Source organism: Vombatus ursinus, unplaced genomic scaffold (assembly GCF_900497805.2).
Source record: "Vombatus ursinus unplaced genomic scaffold, bare-nosed wombat genome assembly UNPS02014884.1, whole genome shotgun sequence".
Lineage (NCBI taxonomy): Eukaryota > Metazoa > Chordata > Mammalia > Diprotodontia > Vombatidae > Vombatus > Vombatus ursinus.
Genome location: NW_020954662.1, coordinates 5,728,699 through 5,750,164, shown reverse-complemented (window position 1 = coordinate 5,750,164; position 21,466 = coordinate 5,728,699).

Below are 21,466 nucleotides of genomic sequence, written 5' to 3'. Positions count from 1 at the left end.
CCAAGAAAACCCCAAATGGGGTCAAGAAAAGTGAGACCATGATGGAACTGAACAAGGACCTTATAGTCTAAAAGCCACTTAAACCTGAGGAGAGGATGGAGACAAACTGTCAGAATCTTAACATAGGGGATTCCTGTTTAGGTAGTGCTTCCTTCTCTGGCCTCTGAGATCACTTCCAAAGTCCTGTGACATTTCTCCATTCCCATGGAAATCTACAGAAAGGTTCCTTCTGCAGGTTTTCTAGCCAGGGGTATACCAGAGTCAGCTTGAAACCAGATCGCTAGTTGTTAAATTTTCATTGTGAGCATTTATGCCTCAGAAATCAGCAGATACTGCAAATCAATTTATTGTTTTGTTGATTACCTAGACTTAAGAAAGTGGTAGATGAAATGGTTATGATGCAGTTTAACTTAAAAGTATGTCTTGCATACTATTTTTTGAGAGCTAGTTGTTAAACATTTATAAACCTCCACTTTTTCTGACTGGCTCACCTGACTTGAACAGGACTGCACCTGTGACAACTGACCTGAAGACTTTGAGAATCTCCAGTGCTGCTTGGTACTTCTCCCAGGTTCAGCGAGGGACGTTAAAGGATAAACAGGTGAGCATATTATAAGTCTAACCCTTATCCAGCAAGTGCAATTACCAGGCCATGCAAGAAACACCAATCTAATAGCAAGAGCTGGGGAGGTTCTTAGAACATAGAAGAGCAGAGCTGGGAGGGCCCTTAGAACACAGGATGTCAGAGCTGGAAGGGGCCTTAGAACACAGGATGTCAGAGCTGGGAGGGCCCTTAGAACACAGGATGTCAGAACTGGGAGAGGCCTTAGAACACAGGATGTCAGAGCTGGGAGGGCCCTTAGAACACCGGATGTCAGAACTGGGAGAGGCCTTAGAACACAGGATGTCAGAACTGGGAGGGAGCCCCACACCCCTGACAGTGTCCTTGAACTAGTCATTTCCTTCTCTGTAAGGTTTTCTCTGCTCAGAACAGGCACAATCACGAAATGGCAGAGCTGGGGCTCCACTATAGGTCTCTGATTGTGCCGCCCCCCTCTCCACCACCTCTCCACTGGCCCTGGGGCCTGGTTCCTGCAGTTTAAGGAGTCACTGCTGAGATTCAGCTTTTGTTTGCCCATAGCAAGGTTTGAAAATTGTTCCCTCTGCCTCTGTCCCTCCCCACTGATGCTTTCCTGCTTTCACTATAACATGTTGATTTAGGACAAAATAAATTCCTGTGGGCCATGAAGAGTGGGAGGAAGGCATTTCAGGAAGGGAAGTTTCCTCCTCCTTCTCTGGGTTTTGATTGTCACAACTCCTTTCTCTCACTCTCCAGGTTTTTCAAAGTTTCAGGTCTTTTCAAAGCTCTGGGCCTGCCACCTCCCTCCCCCATCCTCCACCCCCAGCATCCCCAGTGCCCCTGGGTGGGATGGAAATCAGCCTCTCGGGACAAACCTCACCATATGAGGGAGGCAGCAGGATGCAGGGGGTGAGCATCTGAAATAGGGTCCGTCCTTGCTCTCCCACTTACTAGTGTGAGAACCCTTGCTCACTTACCCAGCACTTACCCAGCATGATCACTAGAGTGAGCTGCCTCTCATTGCTGCCATGAATGGCAAAGACTTCACAGGATGCCTCTGAAAGGTAGTCAATGTCCTGTCCTGAGTACCAGCTGAGGGAGAAGACTGCTGCTGCTTCCAATAAGGACCCAGCACCTGGCATATCACCTAGCTGAGTACTGGCTGATTGATTGGTTCATAGATTTAAAGCTTGAAGGGGCCTTAGAAGCCACCCAACCCATCTTACAGACTGTGAAACTGAGACACAGAGGTGTCAAGTGATTTTCCTAAGGTCATACAGTTAGTTTGCACCTGAGACAGAATTTGAGCCCTAAGCCCCCTCCCAGCTCTGACATTCTGTGCTCTAAGGGCCTTCTCAGCCCTGACATTCTGTGTTCTAAGGGCCCTCCCAGCTCTGACATTCTGTGTTCTAAGGCCCCTCCCAGCTCTGACATCCTGTGTTCTAAGGACCCTCCCAGCTCTGACATCCTGTGTTTTTAAGGGCCCTCCCAGCTCTGACATCCTATGTTCTAAGGGCCCTCCCAGCTCTGACATCTTGTGTTCTAAGGACCCTCCCAGCTCTGACATCCTGTGTCCTAGGGTCCACTCTACAGTCTAACATTTTCTATTCTAAGGCCCCTCTCGGCTCCCCACATTAGATATTATAAAATTTCTTCAAGTTTTAGCATTCTATGATTCTATCAAATATATTGTCAGCCTCAGCTGACACACTAGTCAGTTTTGTTCAACTTTGTTTTTTTCTCTTTCATTATGTTTTATTCTTTGTTATAGGAGATAGCTCTCTACTAGGGTATAGGAGAGATATACTTGGCAATGAAGGTAACATAAAAACAAAATGTATCTATAAAAATTAAAAGCCATGGTATGTTTCTATGATTCTCTATTGATGGAGAATTTTAGGTACATGTTTAGTCATTTTGAGTCATGTCTGACTCTTTGTGACCCTATTTTGAGTTTCCTTGGCAGAGATACTGGAGTGGTTTGCCATTTCCTTCTCCAGCTCATTTTGCAGATGACGAAACTAAGGCAAACAGTGTTAAGTGACTTGCCCAGGGTCATACACCTAGTAAGTATCTGAGGCCAGATTTGAAGTAAGGAAGAGTCTTCCTGACTCCAAGCCCTGCACTCTATCCACTGCGCCTGCTAGCCACCTCCAAATTAAAGGTCCACAGAATCTGAATGGAAGGCAGCTCAGAGACCAGATAGCCCAACCCACACTTGACCAAGCTGTTCCTCCATCACTACTCAATGGCCATGCAGCCTTTACATGAAGACTTTTTTAGGAAGGAAGAACTCACTGCCCACAAGGCCCACCCAGCTTCTGAATAGCTCTCATTATTAGGAGATTTTTTTTTCTTGGCGTTAAACCTAAATCTGCCTTTTTGTAACCTCCACCCCTTACCTCTAGTTGAACCCTCTGGGGCCAAGCAGAGTAAATCTGAACCTTCTTCCATATGACAACTTTTCAGATATTCAAGGACAGAGACCAGTTAGCTGAACAGTAAATAGATAGCTGCCTGCTCTGTCCAGCTTGGAAAATGAGGAAGAAGTTCTCTCAGGGATACCTTTGCCCAGGTTACTGAATCCAGCCAAGGTCTCCATTTTTCCTGGCTCTCCAAGATGGAGGCCCTCTCAATTCCTCAACATGCGTGTTATGCAATTTACCTCAGGATTCCCCTAAGGTCACCCTGCCAAGTGTTATTCTATTAAACACACCCCTATTAGCCCCCAAGCAGCCCCCACCCTCATCTCTTATTCTAACATCATAGCCCCATGGAAATTCTTGGTTACTGGTAGACCTGTTATACTCTTGGACAGAGTCACATGTGGTCTTTCCTAGAACATCACCACTTGTTAACCCATAGAACCACTGAACAAACATCTATGTGAATAATCTCTTAACTGCTAGACCCAATGGCATTTTCTCAATCCTCCTCTTCCTTAACTCTTTGCAGTTTTTTTAATACTGATAACCACCCTCCCTCCCCAAATACTCTCTTCCATTGACTTAAAGAAGAGTCATGGACCTCATGTTTCTCTTCCTTCCTATTGGACCAACCATTCTCATTCTTCTTTGTTCTTGCTCATCACCCGTACCACCCCCCCACCCCCAAAGCATAGGTCTTGTCCTAATTTAACAAAAAGAAAAGGGAAGAGAACAGAGTCTACCAACTCCAGGCCAGTGAATTTGACTTTGATTGCTAGGGAAATTTAGAACAGATTGTCCAAGAGATGCTCAGTGAGTGAACATATCGAAAGGGAAACTGTGATACTGAAGAGCCAATAGGACTTTAGCTAGGACAGATCTTGCCAGACTAGCCCCATTTCCCTTTTTCATCAGGGTTACTAAACTCATAGCTGAGAGGAAGGCTGTGGTTATGGTTTACACAGATTTCCGCAGAGCAACAGATACAGTGTATCACAATGTTCTTGGGGAGAAGGTGGAAAGATATGGACTAGATAATAATACAATTAAATGGATTCTGAGCTGGTTGGTTGGCTAGACTCAAAGAATAGTTGTTTTTTTTAAGACAGAGGAGCAAATAAATATTTTTAATTTATTTTTGTTGGGTTTTTTTTCAGTTTATTTTTTGTCGTCGTTGGTTTGTTCTCGAGATGGTTATGACTCCAGATGGAACAATGAGCTAAGTCCAACATCTGTGCAGGGCTACTCTGCTTTGAAATGTTCCTCCCACCTCCATCAAATAATTTTCAAATCTTTGAATAAAATAGTTATTGGTCAGCCCCATAAAACTCACCTCTTTAAATCTCAACCCCCTTTTCCTCTTTTCCATATTTGGGAAAAAGAAAAAAAAATACCTTAACATTTAAAAAAAACCACCTAAAAAAGAGAAAATTTATATATACATATATATATATATACATATATATATATATATATATGACTCCCCCAGTTTTGGACTCTTCTCCATGAGCTTGACAACGACTGGATGAGCCAAATGCACGTAGACTTAGGGTGTGAATGGTGCCAGAGTTGGGGTGGGCTTGAACTTTGACGCGCCCATCCTCCCCCCACTTATTGGTGAACCACGTGTACAGGTCAGGACTAGCTTTAGCTCTCTTGTTCGTTGTCCCTTGTCTGAACATCAAGTTTAAAGGGGGAGAGAATTGGAGGGTGGGAGAAGTCCTGACTCCACTTGGATCCCTGCCCCCCACAAAATAAAAAAATACACCCCCCCAAATCCCCATGATCACCAAAATGCCTCCAAGATGTTGTTTGTCTCCTGCTTCCCCAGTGCAGCAATTTGCTTAATTCATTTCAATCCCCACATTTAAAAAATAGTTATAAAGGATTCATGGTCAACATGACAGAACGTCTCTAGTGGAGTACCCCAGGAATCTGTACTTAGCTATTTAACATTTTTATTCATGACTTTGATAAAAGCATATATGATATTCTCATCAAATCTGCAGATAATAATAAAGCTTGGGTAGCTGTGGGCAGCTAGATGGCACAGTGGATAGAGCACTGGCCCTGAAGTCAGGAGGACCTGAATTCAAATCCAGTCTCAGGCACTTACTATCTGTGTGACCTTGAGCGAGTCACTTAACCTTGTTTGCCTCAGTTTCCATATCTGTAAAATGAACTGAAAAAGAAAATGGCAAACCACTCCAGTATCCAAGAAAACCTCAAATGGGGCAACGGACAGTCGGACACAATTGAAATGATTCAGGAACAACAACAACAAAGTTGGGGAGAGAGGTGGGAGGAGATAGCTAAAAGAGGAGACGGTAGAGTCTCCCTCCTCCTCCACCCACATCAATCACGTCTTCCCTCTATCCTCTCCGATGAGTGCCTTGCTTCACACTTCAAGGAAAAATTGAGGTCATTTGCCAAGAGCTCCTCTTCTCCCCCTCCTCCTTATCTTCCATTCCTCCACCTCATATCCCACCATCTCCTCCTACACTCCAGTCTCCGATAATCAGGTAGATGACCTTTCTCCTTGCAAAGGCCAAACCTTCTATATATACTCTTAGTCTCTTCCACTGCCATTTTCTCTAACATTTTGACATGTCCACACCACATCCCCATCATCCTACTCTCTCATTTTCCATTTTTTCCCCACTGGTTCCTTCCCTGCTCCATATAAAACATGCCCTTGTCTCCCCCAACCTGAAAAACAAGCAACCTTACTAGATCCCGCCATGCTCCCCCAGTTATCATCTTTATCTCTCCTCCACTTCTCAGCTAAATTACTTTAAAAAGTCATCAAAAATCAGTGCCTCTACTTCTCTGCTCACTGATTTCTAAACCTTCTGTAATCTGGCTTCCAGCCTCATCGTTTGACTGAAAATGCTCCTTACTGGTAGACCTGTTATACTCTTGGACAGTCACATGTGGTCTTTCCTAGAACATCACCACTTGTTAACCCATAGAACCACTGAACAAACATCTATGTGAATAATCTCTTAACTGCTAAACCCAAAGGCATTTTCTCAATCCTCCTCTTCCTTAACTCTTTGCAGTTTTTTTTAATACTGATAACCACCCTCCCTCCCCAAATACTCTCTTATCACTTTATCCTCCCCAGGAACTTGGAAGACTATGAAGAAGGAAGAACTGGGAAGATTTGGAGGACAGACAAGCTTAAGGGGGAAATGGATGAGCCCTATCTTAAATGTGTTTCTGAATCTGAGATGTTGACCAGATATTCAGGTGGAGACTGACTTTACAATGCATCTTAGTCAGTTGAGACTGGAGTTCTGGATAGGTATTCGGGTTAGATTTGTAGGTTTGTCAGTCATCTACATAATATGGCAATCGAACCCATGGGGGCTGAAGGGATTTCAAGGAGAGTGTGTGTGGAGAGTGTGTGTGGCCATGTTTGCTTCTCCTTTTTTTTGTATCCCAAGGGCAAAGTTCAGGGCCTTGCCCATAGAAAGCTCCTGATAAATGCTTGGTGATTGATGGATAGGGATAAATGTAAAGCCTTGCACTTGGGTTCAGGGAAAAAAAGAAGCCAGCATCACAAGTATGAGATGGATGGGGGAGGCTGGAAGACAGGAAAAACTTGCTGACAATGAGAGCTGTCCCAGAGCAGAATGGCCTGCCGTGTTATCAAGGATCTCTTAATTGCCTCTTACCCTCCATCCTTCTTGGTCCCTCAGTATCGTCTGCCACCATGGATCACCCTTTCCCATTAGCTACTCTTTCCTCTCCGGGTTTTCATGACTGCCCTTTCTTGGTTCTCCTCAGTCTCTTCGATGGATATCCTCCCACTGCATGCCCATTGCTCCTGGGTGTCCCCCCAAGTCTCTGTTCTGGGCCCCTTCTCTTCCCCTTCTATACTATCTCACTTGATGATCTCATAAGTTCCTATGCACTCAATTAACCTCTCTATGCTGATTACTCCTGGATCTATGTAACCAGCCTTGGTCTCTCCTGAGCTCCAGTCTCACATCACCAAGAGCCAATCATACATTTTGAACTGAGTGTCTCCTAGCCAGCTCTAAATGGGAGTGTAGGAGACCAACATTTCAACATATCCAAAGCAGAATTCATTATCTTTCCTGCCAAACCTTCAAAGGTACCACCATCTTCCCGGTCACCCAGGCTCACAATCTCAAAATCATCCTCAACCCTCCCTCTTGTTCACCTCCTGTGTCTAATTAGCTGTCAAATCTTGTCATTTCTTTCTCTACAACCCTTGTGCATTCGTCCCCTTCTCTTCATTCACCCAAGCCCTCATCACCTCGTGCTCAGACTATTGCTAATTAGGCTCCTTGCGTCAAGTTTCTCCCCACTCCAGGCCATCCACCCCAAAACTACTGAAGTAATTTCCCTAAAATGTAGGTCTGATCATGTTTTACTCCTCCTCAATAAACTGCGGTGACTCCCTATTACCTCCGAGATCCAATCTGACAACCTTTGTTTGGCATTTAAAACTCTTCATGACCTGGCCCCTTTCTCCCTTTCCATTTTTATTACCAGTACTACTCTCCATATACCCTATGTAGGCCATATTGGTTTACTGGCTATTCTTCACATAGGACCCCCTGTCTCCTCTGTGCCTTTTGTTCTATGTGTCTGGAATGCTCTCCCTCCCAACCTTTGACTCTTAGGATCTCTGGCTTTCTTTAAAACTCATCTTCTTGTGGTGGTGGTTGTTTGGTTGTTTTCAGAATCTTCATGGCCCCATTTGGGGTTTTCTTGGAAAAGATGCTTTACTGTTTTGCCATTTCCTTTTCCAGCTCATTTTACAGAAGAGAAAACTGAGGCAAACAGGGTTAAGTGGCTTGCCTAAGGTCACACAGATAGTAGGTATCTAAGGCAAGATTTGAACTCAGGAAGATGAATTCTTCTGATTCCAGGCCCAGTGCTCTATGTACTATGGCACCACCAACATATTTCAGATCACTTGCTTTCTCAAAGAAGGGGGAGGAGAAAGAGGGAGAGAATTTGGAACCTAATTTAAAAAAAAAACAATAGGGACAGCTAGGTGGTGCAGTGGATAGAGCACAGGCCTTGGAGTCAGGAGGACCTGAGTTCAAATCCAGCCTCAGAAAATTGATACTTACTAGCTGTGTGGCCCTAGGCAAGTCACTTAACCCCATTACCTAGCCAAAAAAAAAATGTTAAAATTTGTTTTTACATGTAATTGGGAAAAAATATAAGAGAAAAAGATGAATAAAAAGACTCAACCCAAAGACCATCTACTCCAGGAGGCCTTTCCCAGTGCCCCCAGCTACTAGTGGCATCACCTGGAAAGTTATCTTCTATATTCTCTGTATTTATCTTGAGGGTTTGACTTCTATATGCTGCCTCCCCAATTAGAACATAAGCTATCTGAGGGCAGGGGCCATGTTTGCTTCTCCTTTTTTTTGTATCCCAAGGGCAAAGTGCAGGGCCTTGCCCATAGAAAGCTCCTGATAAATGCTTGGTGATTGATGGATAGGGATAAATGTAAAGCCTTGTACTTGGGTTCAGGGAAAAAAGAAGCCAGCATCACAAGTATGAGATGGATGGAGGAGGCTGGAAGACAGGAAAAACTTGCTGACAATGAGAGCTGTCCCAGAGCGGAATGGCCTGCCATGATGCATGGCAGGCTCTCCTTCACTAGACATACTTAAGAGGTGACTGGATGACCACCTGTCCAGGAATCTCCACGGCCCCTCTCCCTTTGTCTCTCTATGTACTCTCCACACACACTCTCCTTGAAATCCCTTCAGCCCCCATGGGTTCGATTGCCATACTATGTAGATGACTCACAAACCTACAAATCTAACCCAAATACCTACCCAGAACTCCAGTCTCAACTGACTAAGATGCATTGTAAAGTCAGTCTCAACATGGATATCTGGTCAACATCTCAGATTCAGAAACACATCTAAGATAGGGCTCATCAATTTCCCCCTTAAGCTTGTCTGTCCTCCAAACCTTTCCAGTTCTTCCTTCGTCATAGTCTTTCAAGTTCCTGGGGAGGATAAAGTGAGGCTGGTGACCTTGCACAGCCCTCCCTCATTTAAATCCAATTCACTTGCAAGTCATGGCATCATCATCCTGACATCATAGTCCTCTTGAAGAATGAAGGACAAACAACAACCAAGTTCCTAACTTTGGGCAGCTAAGTGGCGCCATAGTGCATTGAGCAATGGGCCTGGAGTCAGGAAGATTCACCTCCCTGAGTTCAAATCTGGCCTTAGACACTTACTAGCTGTGTGACCCTGGGCAAGTAACTTCACCCTGTTTGAATCAGTTTCCTCATCTGTAAAATGAGCTGGAAAAGGAAATGGTAAACCACTCCAGTATCTCTGCCAAGAAAAAAAAAACCCAAATGGCATCACCAAGAGTTGGACACAACTGAAAAACAACTAAACAAGTTCCTGACCTTACATCCAAGTCTCTTCCTCCTCTCTTACTTTCTATATCCAATCACCTGTTCAGATTACTAGTTTTGTGAGTTATATGTATTGTTTAGGTCTAGAAAAAAGGAATCAGTTCTTTATTGACCCCAAGACCTTTTCCGTTACAGGAGTTCCTCAACCTTAGGTGGCACTATCACTCGAGATGTCCATGCAGGTCTCTTGAGGAGGCCAAGCTTACTTGGCTCTAGTCAAGTAAGTAGGTGACTTGACTCTAACAATGTTGAATGTTTTACCCTTGTCCAATACTATGAGTCAATAGGTCCTTTGGTGGAAGAAGGAACAAAGGGAAATCAGAGGCCCGAGAGAGATCACTTATTGTCTCAGATACAAGTCCTTTGTGAATTGTGGGGTGACTATGGTGGGTTAAATAAAGCTTGTTCTGTCTTCAAGGTATTGTCAATCTGGGTGTTTGTACAGAAGCTGATATCCTTTTCTGATGAAAGCATTCGACCATTTCCCTCTCACATTCTCCAGAGGACACCATGACAGTTGGGCACAGGGTGATGAAATGGACACAGTCCATTGAAATGAAACACAGTCAATCTATGCAGGTGAGGGGGCTATGGGCAAGTGCATCATCAGAAGGAATGACAAAAGGAGGCTCAGTGGTAGAAGTTTCACATCCAAAGCCTCCCACATACAAACTCTCCTGGAAGGAGGTGTGAATAGCTCAGAACCCCAAAAGAAGGACAGGATAAGGAGCCCATCTCTGTATACTCATTCAGACTTCGGTATGATAGAAAGAGCACTGAATCTGAAATCAATGCCTACAGTTTCATTTTTTCTACTTACCACCTGAGTGGCCTTGGAACAAGAAGACCTTCCACTTTTATGGTCTCAGTTACATAAGGGATATAAGAATAAGAAGGATAGATTATCAGAGCTGTCAGACACTCTATGTACATGTGGCCCACAACGTTCCTGAGTCTAGGCTGAACCAAATTAATTTGAAAATGTTTAACAAAATTAATTAAAATACAATAAAACATGGAAAATGTTAATTTGTGGTTTTCTAATTCAATATGCAGGTTGGAGGAATCCATTTCTATTTAAGTTTATACCACTCGACTAGATATCCTCTATGGTCCCATCTATTTCTAAAATCCTGTGATCCTATGAGCCTATGGAAAATACTCACCTCCCTCTTTTTTTCACTTGTCTAAGTCCTATCTTCTTTCTCTGGGATCTTGGGCACCTTCTTCTTGCATGTGGATGAAAAAAAACTATCCTAGGGTCAAGAAACTATATGTTTCCATATCCAATCAAAATCATAGCTGAGGAGCCCCCACTGGGGGCCAGAGAACAAAACAGTTCAAAGTAAAGGCATTTAATTAAATAACAAAATGAGAAAAGCAGAAATGAAATGTCCCTCCCATACACCATAAACCTTGAGTATATTCTCCCACAAACACATACACCCTCAGTGAAAAATGGACATGCACAGTAATTCTGCATGAGGACACATACGTAGGAAATAAATGTTGCTGGGGTACATGTGTGGAAAGGCAACAATCACCACTGACATTGAAAAGAATCTCTCTGGGTCTGTTCCCTATTGAGTGCTATTTTCAGCTGTCCCCCATTAACCATCACATCTTGACTACTACCCCACAGGATGCTATGTTGTTCTTCATCTCTCATTCTCCTGAGCTTCTCCATTCTTTGCTGAATGTGTTACTACTTTACTGGTCTTTTTTGCTGATGGTGAACACTGCTCCCTGCTACCAGCTTCTGGGATTCATCTCTTCAGGCCCACCTGTAGCTAACTCAGTTCCAGTCTGCTAAAATATAGTGACTACAAAGTCCCTCCTTGATAAAAGGAGGCTAGACATTCCTTACTCACACCAGAGGCTACAGCCTCAAAATAGATATCTACAGGACAGTATTAAGTCTTTTCTTTTAACCCCTGTATCTAGGGATGAAATAAATCCTTTGTCCCAGACAGCTATCTGACTTAGGGTTAGAAAGTTCCAATACCCTCTCTGTCTCAGAATGCAATTTATTTTAGACCAAGAAAAAAGCTAAGCAAAAAGATGAAAGGTCATTGTTATCCACCTGCCCAGCCCACTTTCTTTTTTATTATGTGTATGTCAGAAGTAAAAATAAGACCTTAATTTGGTATTATATTTTAGCTAAAAACAAGCAAACAAACAAACCCAACAACAACAAAAAAAGAACCTGGCTGTCTCCCTATACTACAAAAACCAGCTCAAGTCCACCACTTTCTGCCAGAAGCCTTCTGTGCTGCACCCAGGTTTGGCTCTTAGTGATCCTTCTGAATTCAAAAAAGATACGTGCCTCCACTACCACCTGAGCTTCTTCCAGGAACAGTTTCTGGAGGCAGCTGGGTGGTACAGTGGATACAGTGCTAGGCCTGGAATCAGGAAGACCTGAATTCAAATCTGGCCTCAGATACTTCCTAGCTGTGTGATCTTGGGCAAGTCACTTCATATCTATTTGCCTCAGTTTCCTCATCTGTAAAACTGGGATAATAATAGCATCTACCTCCCAGGGTTGTGGTGGCAATCAAATGAAATAATGATTGTAAAGTGTTCAGCACAATGCTTGGCACATAGTAGGTGCTATATAAATGTTAGTTATTATTAGTTATTATTATTCCAGTGCTTAGCACAATTCGAGGCACATTTATAGGCACTTAATAAATACTTGTTGATTTGATTCACCATTCAATGCCTTCTCTCTCCCTCTCTCTCTCTCTCTCTCTCTCTCTCTCTCAGATCTGTCCAGAAAAAGCTGGGCCTGGTCGGAAAGGGAGTCCTCTCCCTACTGAGTTTGAAAGGGGTTGCCTGGTTAAAGAGAGAAGAAGTTTGAATTTGGAATTAGAGATCTGAGATTTGAAACATGGCTCTCCTACTTGCTGGCTGTGTGGCTTTAAGGCAGTCACTACCCCTCTCTGGGCCCCAGTCCCCTCATCTGTACAATGAGGAGATTGCACCAGATGATGGCTAAAGTCCTTTTCATCTCTGATCCTCTGAACATTTCTCTCCCCCTTGGCACATGGGATTTAAGGAGAAGCAACCTCTCAGTGCTCCAGGGGTTCATCTAAACATGATTAAACAGCCATTAGGGTTTCTCATTCTGAAAATGGAGATTTACAGACTTCCCAAACCTCTATTTAAATGCAAATGTGGCGTTTTTCTGCCTGGAACCATGGAAATGAAGAGCACTAAAGACAGCAGCTTGTCTCACACTGTCCCCAGCTCTGCTTGGTTGGACGACCCCAGCATTGGCATTTAATCTCGCTGCCTGAGTGAAGCTTCAGGGGGTAAGCGCCCATCAGAGCCAGGCAAGAGCCAGATTATGGACTTGAGATAATGGATAGTGGGATGGGCTTTCCACTTCCTCTCTCAAAGCATCCATCACTCCCTCCCTCTCCTGCCCAGATGATAGGGTTTGAAGGTACAACTCCCTCCTCCCCAAACTAAGAAAGGGAAATTCTTGGGATTTTAGGATAATAGAGTCAGAGGTGAAAAGGGTCTTAGGACCTAGAACATTAGAGTTGGAAGGGACCTTAGAACATAAAGCTAGAAAGAGCTTTAGAATAGAGAATGTGGGGCACAGGGAAGGGTCTTAGACCATAGAATGTTAGGGCTGGAAGGGACCTTAGAATATGGAATGTTAGATCTGGAAAGAGCTTTAGAATAGAGAATTTCAGGGGGAAAAGGGTTTTAGAATGTATAATGTGAGGCTTGAAATGGACCTTAGAATATGGAATGTTTGAGCCAAAAGGACTTTTAGAACAAAGAATGTCAGAAAGGGAAGGGTCTTAGAACATAGGATTTCAGGGCTGGAAGGGACCTTAGAATATGGAATGTTAGAGCTGGAAAGAGCTTTAGAATAGAGAATTTCAGGGGGGAAAGAGTTTTAGAATGTATAATGGCAGGCTTGGAGTGGACCTTAGAATATGGAATGTTTGAGCCAAAAGGAGTTTTAGAACAGAAAATGTCAGAAAGGAAAGGGTCTTAGAACTTAGAATGTCAGGGTTGGAAGGAACCTTAGAACATGGAATGTTAGAGCTAGAAGGAGCTTTAGAACAAAGAATGTCAGAAAGGGAAGGGTCTTAGAACATAGAATGTCAGGTCTGTGAGGGACCTTAGAATATGGAATGTCAGAGCTCAAAGTAGCCCAAGAGATAAGAAACTAAAGTCCATATACTGAGCCTTAGACTAAGTGACTTGACCGAGATAGGCAGTATGTGGCCGGATGGGTACTTGAACCCCAACTCCCTTCTGCCTCCAAATTCAGTGCTGCTGTTTCCCCAAATTCTAATGAAGATGAGGGGCTTCCCTGTGATGCAGATGAGATTAGTCAGTTTCCAGTCTGCTTCATTTGTCTGGGATTCAGGAAAGGAAACTGGTACTTATGGGTATTTTCCCTTCCGTAGTCCTGAGAAGAGCCAAAACCTGGGCAAAATCTGCCCAGTTGTTTGGCACCAACCTGGCCCACTTTGGGGGAAAGGTCCCATCCTGGGTCCATGACCTGCTTTAAGGCACGATGCAGCATGTTGGAAATAACACAGCTCCACAGATACAACTCCATTCAGCAAATCAAATCCCTCCTCTAGGCTATCCTTTTACCTGTGTTTTAAGGAAGCAATCATATCTCCTATATCTTCTCTTCCCCAATCTGAATCATCCCCCCTGGTTTTCAAGCTATCTTCCTGTGACATGATTTACTGCCGTCCTGGTTTTTGCCTCCTGCAGGAGCAATAATATATCAAGTGTCTCTCCTTAGACACTTCATCTAACTGGTCTTCATTTTTCTCATCTGTAAAATGGGGATAATAATTCCTATGTTGCCTATTTTACAGTGTTATTTTGAGGATCAGTTGACAAAATGGATGTGAAAGTGCTTCAAAAAATATAATGCACTAAGAAATTACCTTATGTGTACATATGTCCATGGCTCAGAACTGAAACTCTGGATGTACATGGTTTGATCTCAGGGGCTTCTCAACAATAATTCTCTTTTTGATTCCTGCCTTATCCCAGGGTTTCCCCTGGGGACCTCAAGAACCAATTCAGATCCAAGAGATTTAAAGGTCCTTCAGCTCCCATGCAAGTACCCAGGCTAACAAAATGTTGAATATAAGATAGGCTTTACTTAATACCACCACTACCACCACCATCTCCAAAAAAAAAAAACTTCAAAGGAATTTTACTCAAACCTATAAATAATTTTCTTCTCTTTCTGGTGAGCCCCACCTTTCCAAGGGCCTATATAATCCTCCAGACTTATAGGACTGCCATGGGGTTTCACTGCCCACCAAGGGGAAAGCAGAAGACTTTCCTCTGGTGAGCTGTGCCTTCCTCAGGGACCTATACAATCCTCCTGACTAGTAGGACTATCTTGGGATTGAGATCCACAAGATGAAAGCACTTAGGTCAATAGGGGGCCAACTCCTTTCTCCCCCAAATGTATCTAGGACCCTTCACTCACAGTGCTAGTGAAGGGGAGGGTCCAAGTTTGCCCCCTCCAAACTGTGGTTCTGTTCCTTCCTGATTCTTGGCTCTGGCTTGGTCCAGAAACTTCTCTACTAGGAGCTGGTCCACAGAATCCATGAACTTGGCCTTGTCCAGGAACTCCTCCTCTGGGGCTTGGAGACTTGATCCCTGAAATGCTCCACTTCCTGGAACTCCTCTATTGACCCTCCTTTGGTGTTCATCATGAGCCAGGAATACTTCACTTCTCACTCACATCCTTGGGGCCATGGGGTTCCCTAGATCATAGGTCTAGAATTTGAAAGAAATATAAAGGTCATCGGATCTACTCCCTTTGGCCCAGACAGCTCAACTCACCCAAGATCACACAGATAGCAAGATGGTGGAGCCAAGATTTGAACTAAGTCCTGTGATTCCAAGACCATTGCTCTTTTCACTGGACACAGCATATGGCTGATCAAGTCAAAGTCCATGAGGTTCCCTGTGTCCCTTTCTCCTTTCTACAGTCTATTTGCTCTTTTGAAGATCAAGTTCAAGAGCATGTGAACTAGCCCACAATCCATCAATCATCCTTAAGGTGAAATTAAATGAGCTAGAGGCTTGTGCCCAGGGTCAGAGGAGCTCATACTTTATCAAAGAGCAAAGCTCATCAAGTGATTAACACCTCATTAAAGACACATTAAAGAGGGATTTCAGACCAGGCTCCTCCTACACACACCCCCTGATGCTCATAAAATGGATCAGCAAAGAAACCCGACTTCAAGTCTTATCAATTCTACCCCTACATGTCCCTAAACCAGTCTCTTTTCTCCACTCCAATACAGTCACACACACCTCTCCCCCAGCTCTGCCCTTCATCATTTCTAGCCTGGGTGATTGCAACAACCTTCTGGCATTTCCTCTGGCTGTCCCCCATGCCTGGAATACTTCCTTGAATCCAATTCACTCGAAAGTCAAGACATCACCCTTCCTGATGCCAAGGGTCCTCTTCCAGAAAGAAGCCTCCTTCCTTATCTCCATCTTCCCTGGCTTCCTTCAATTCCCAGCTAAAATTCTATCTTCTACAGGAAACATTTTCCAATCCCTCTCAATTCTAGTGTTTTCTTTCTTTCAATTATTTCCTATTTATCCTCTATACAACTTGTTGGTACATTTTTGTTTGCTTATTTTCTCCCCAATGGATAATAAACTCCTTGGAAGCAGAGACTGTCTTTTGCTTTCCTTTGTATCTCCAGGGTACAGCACAGTGCCTGGCACATAGAAGGTGCTTAACAAACATTAACTGATTGATTGACTAACAACCTCCTCATTGGCTTACTCACTTTGATTCTTTCCCCCCAACCAACGCAATGTCCACAAACTTGATAAACAGTCTTCCTAAAGCCCAGGTCTTACGTTAGCTCCTTGAGAGCAGGAAACTGTGTTTTGACTTTCTTTGCATCCCCAGCACTTAGCACAGTACCTGGCATATAGTAAGTGATGGACTAATAAAGGATTTTTGACTGACCAAGTAAAGTCTACCCATGCTATTTTCCAATCTAAGAAGTTTCAATGGCTCCCAATCACCTCTAGCACAAAACAAAAATTCCTCAATCTGGACCATCAAACCCTCTCTCCAGCATACCTTTCCAAACTCATCTCACATTATCCCCCTCCAGCCAAAGTGAAACACTTCTTATTATTTATTAGTAGTATAACCCAAAAAGCCCAGGTCACCTAAGATAGAGGCATCCATATGGGAGATGTCAGGGTTTTGCTTCTGAGAGAAGATACCCTACATTCTTCCACCACCTGGGAGGATAGATCAGCCTCTTTCCATTACCCCTACTGTGCCCGAGAAACAGGCTTGAGGTTCTGAAGGAGGTGGACCAGACCAGATCCAGCTGTTCAAGCCTCGGTGACCTTGGAGCCAGTATCCTAGCTAGGGTTTGAGGGTTCGAGCCCATGGGACTTTACCCTTAGAATTTGGTGAGATTAGACTCTACAGGAACTAGAAGTGAACCTAATCCCCTCCCCAGAGACAGGGGAGATATAGGAGGATAATACTCCCAGGTATTGGGAGTAATGTTTACATATTTGTGTTGTACCTGTGAAGTAAATATTCATCTGGAAAACTTAACCTGCCTGTTACGGTTAAATGGAGCTGGGGACCTCTAAAACTGAAGGAATACAGTCAGTGGGGGCTCAAGACAAAGGTGAACTCCAGACACCCTCAAACCTCCCCTGGAGCATATCAGATAACCCTGGGGGGAGGGATGAAATGTAACCTATCCATCCTCAGCAAATTGGGGGGCTGGGCACAAGACTAAACACTGGCACATTGCCCCCAAGGGAAGGCTGAAATATAATACACCTCACCTTCAGATGGCGGAGGCCAGAGAAGTTATTGTTACACTGGTATTTCAAATTCCATCTCCAGATTCAGTGGTTTTGCCCAGACTGTGTGTCCCACACACCTGGCAGCGTACTCCCTCCTCAACCCAGACTCTTAGACACACTTACGTCACTCAATCAATCAACATTTATTAAGCACCTACTATGTGCTAGGCACCATGCTAAGTGCTGGAAATACGAAGGGTCAAAAGACAGTCCCTGCCTCAAAGAGCTTACAGTCTAATGGGGGAATCAACATGCAAACAAATGTATAAATGTATAAAGAGTAAGATATATATATGTAGACATAGATATAGATATAGATGTGTGTGTGTGCACACACACAGAGAGATATATGTGATAAATAGGAAATAATTAACAGAGGGAAGGCACAGGAATTAAAACAGGTTGGGAAGGTTTCCTGTAGAAGGTGAGACTTTAGCTGGGATTTAAAGGAAGCCAGGGAGGTTAGTAGGGCAGAGATGAGGAGGGAGAACACTCCGGGCATGGCAGGGGACAGCCAGAGAGAATGCCCAGAGCTGAGATGGAAGGTCTTGTTCATGGAACAGCCAGGGGGCCAGTGCCGCTGTATCAGGGTACATGGTCGGGAGGGGAATAAGGAATAAGAAGGATGCAAAGGTAGGAAGGGGTAGGATTAGAGAGAGCTTTGAATGTCAAACAGAGCATTTTGTATTTGCTCCTGGAGGCCATCAGGAACCTTCTCAGGTGCCATCTCCTATGAGACAGTCAGAAATATTCTCTCCTTTTTCAATTAATATTGTAATTATTTATCTGTTTAAATATTATCTGCTTCCCTCACCCCCATCAGAATGCAAACTCCTTGAGGGCAGGGGCTGATTTTTCATGGTGTCTTTAGCAGCGAATAAAATGCTTACACTTATTAGGTACTTGATAAATCTTTGTTGAATTGAATTCCTCGTCTGCACAATAGGCATAATAATACCTGTCTATCTCACAGTGTTATTAGGAGGATCAGACAAGACAAGTGCCTTAGGGAATGTAAAGATATCCTTATGAACAAGGAAGAAAAAAAGCCTTTGAGAAGGAAGCAAAGCAGTCACTTAAAATAATAACTCATTTCTTTAGCTCTAAGGTTTACCTGGTGCTTTCTTCACTGAGAAGAAGGTAGTACCAGTGTGATTAGGTCCATTTTACAGATAAAGAAACTGAGGGTCAGAAGGCCCAAATGACTTGCCCCAGCTAGGATGGGTCAGAGTTGAGATCCAAGCTCATGTCTTTTCAGGATACAAGTCTGCCTCATTAAAACCAGGAGAACCGAGGCCCAGAGTGGAGAACTAGAGTAGCCTGGCCTAGTCTAAAGAATTCTAAGTAGGGACAGCTAGATGGCACAGTGGATGGCACACCAGCCCTGCTGTCAGAAGAACCTGAGTCCAAATCTGGCTTCAATGCTTACTGGTTGTGTGACCCTGGGCAAGTCACTTAACCCCTATTGCCTCAAAAAAAAAAAAATACTAACTGGATTTGGAGTCAATGGACTGGGTTGGAATCTCAGCTCTCCGTCTTACTGGCTATATAACCCTGGGCAAGTCATTTCTTTCTGGGCTACAGTTTCCTAGAGTAGGGGCCTGGAGTTAGGAAGACTCATCTTCCTGAGTTCAAATCCAGCCTCAAACACTTGCTGTTTGGACCTGGGCTCCTATTGGTATTCCTTCAGTTTTTGAAGTTCCCTAGCTCCCCAGACCCTTCTAACTTTAACAGTCAGGTTGGCTTTTACGAAGGAATATTTACTTCACAGGCATAACACATACATAACACAAACATACATCATCTAACCTTGTTTGCCTCAGTTTGCTCATCTGTAAAATGAGCTGAAGAAGGAAATGGCAAACCACTTTTTGAAAACCTCGAATGGGGTCACCAAGAGTTGGACACAACTAAAAGATGACTGAACAACAAAAATTCATTCATTCAACAAATTCTGTCAAGTTTCTGCTAGCACTAAGTCAGTCAAGTAGCATGGATTAAGCGCCACTAGTATTATGTGCCAGTCACCACACTGTTGAGGTCAGATTTGGGAGAGTGGTTCAGGTGTGAAAGAATTCTCTTAGATGACTTTCTCTTAATGAATGAGAGCTTTTTATTTTACATGAAAAAGCATCGCAGGCCCCATTAGCAAGAAGCTAATGAAAGATTCCGATATTTGGGGGAGTTGTGCTTTTATAGAGGTTTTAGAATGATGATATAGTTTTAGGGTTTCATGGTGGCTGAAGATTGAGGAAGAATTATACGACACAGGATGAGGGAGATGGTTGACAAGATAAGAAAGACTTGCAGGGTGGAGGACAAGGATAAGGATAAGGAAGAAAAAACAATTCTTTTGGTCTTAGAGGATAAGGAGAAGTTTTGTGGTATTTCAAGATAAGGGGAAAAGGACTTTGGGATGCCCCCAAGTTATAGTATCTCCAAAGGACTGGAAAAGCAACCTTTAATATTCTTTTTAACTCATAGAGCACCTTTTGTATCCACATCAGTACTAAGCACTGGGGTTATAAAGAAAGGTAAAAGACAGCCCCTGCCTTCATGAAGCTCATAATCTAAACAACGTGCAAACAATTATATACAAGCAAGAACTATACAGGGTAAATGGGAGATAATCCATAGAGGAAAGGCTCTATAACTAAGTGGTAGCAGAAAAGGCTTATTTGTAAAAGTGGGACTTTAGCTGAGATCTGAAGGAAGCTAGGGAAGTTAGAAGGCAGAGATGAAGAGAGAGAGAGAGAGAGACAGAGACAGAAACAGAGACAGAGAGACAGAGAGAGACAGACAGAGACAGAGACAGAGACAGACAGACAGACAGACAGACAGAGTGCTCCAGGTATGAGGGACATCCAGGGAAATGTCCAAAGTTAGAAGATGTCTGGGAAACAGTACAAGAAGGTGTGTGTCACTAGATGGAAGAGTCCATGGGGTGGGGATGGAGGGGATAAAAGAGAGGTAAAGGGAAGTATAAGGTATAAGGAGACTGGAAAGGTAAGTATGGGCCAAGTTATGGAAGGTTTTATATTTTATTCTGGAGCTACTGGATTTGATTGAATGGGAGAGAATGGAGGACGAAATGCTAAGAAAAATTACTTTAGTGGCTGAATGAAGGATGAAATTGGAATAGGGAGAGATTTGAGGCAGGCAGACCATCTCCCAATACTCTAGGTAGGAGACAATAAGGGTCTGCACCAGGGTGGTGGCAGTGTCAGAGGAGAGAAGGGGCAGATTTGAGAGATGATTTGAACATAGAAATAATAAGAATTGGCAACTGATTGAATTTGGAGGGTGAGAATAAAGAGCTGAGAACGGTGACTGGGAGCATAGTAGCACCTTCTGCCCTACTGTGTGCAGGGCACTATACTGGGAGAGAAACAAAATTTAGAGAAGGCAAAGTTCCTTCCCTCGAGCCTAGCAGGGGAATAAGACACAAACCCAGGTACTTCTTCTGTATTGTATTACATGATGAGGGCATTTAAAAGCACCAAAGTGCTCTGGGAGATTGTAGGGAGAAGGCCATAAGGGATCAGGGAAGCCCCCCTGGAGGAGGTGACATTTTCCAGAATCCCACAATCTCAGAGTTGGAAGGGACTCCAAAGGTCATCTAGTAAAATAATCCAACCAGTTGAGCTTAAAAATCAGGCTCAGAATTCAGGAAGTGAGGAGGATGTCGGGGTGGAGGCTTTGCAGGCATAAGTAACAGGATAGGTAGAGCCTAAGAGTCAAGAAAACGCTATTCTTTCACCTGTCCTGGGAACAGAGAGGTATGTGGTGTCTAGGAGCACAGTCCAGGAGGGCCTTTTTGGTCAGGTTCTTGCCCTCTTGTCTGGCCTGGGCCCTGTTCCCCTCAGTGCTCAGAGAGCTCCCCTCCCCTTTCTGTCCACCACCCCACCTGGCCTGTCTTTTCACCAAGAGCAAGATAAAGGAGAAACAACATGAGACTCTGGAAGGCCTTGAATGCCAGGAAAAAAAGATTTAAACTTTACTCTGCAGGCACCAAAGAGCTTCTATAATTAGATATAGTATGGTATGCTGGTGGGAGGTAGGGAAATAAGGAATAAGCATTTAAATAGCACTTACTATGTACCAGGCACTGTGTTAGGTGCTTTACAAATATTATCTCATTTCATCTTCACAACAACC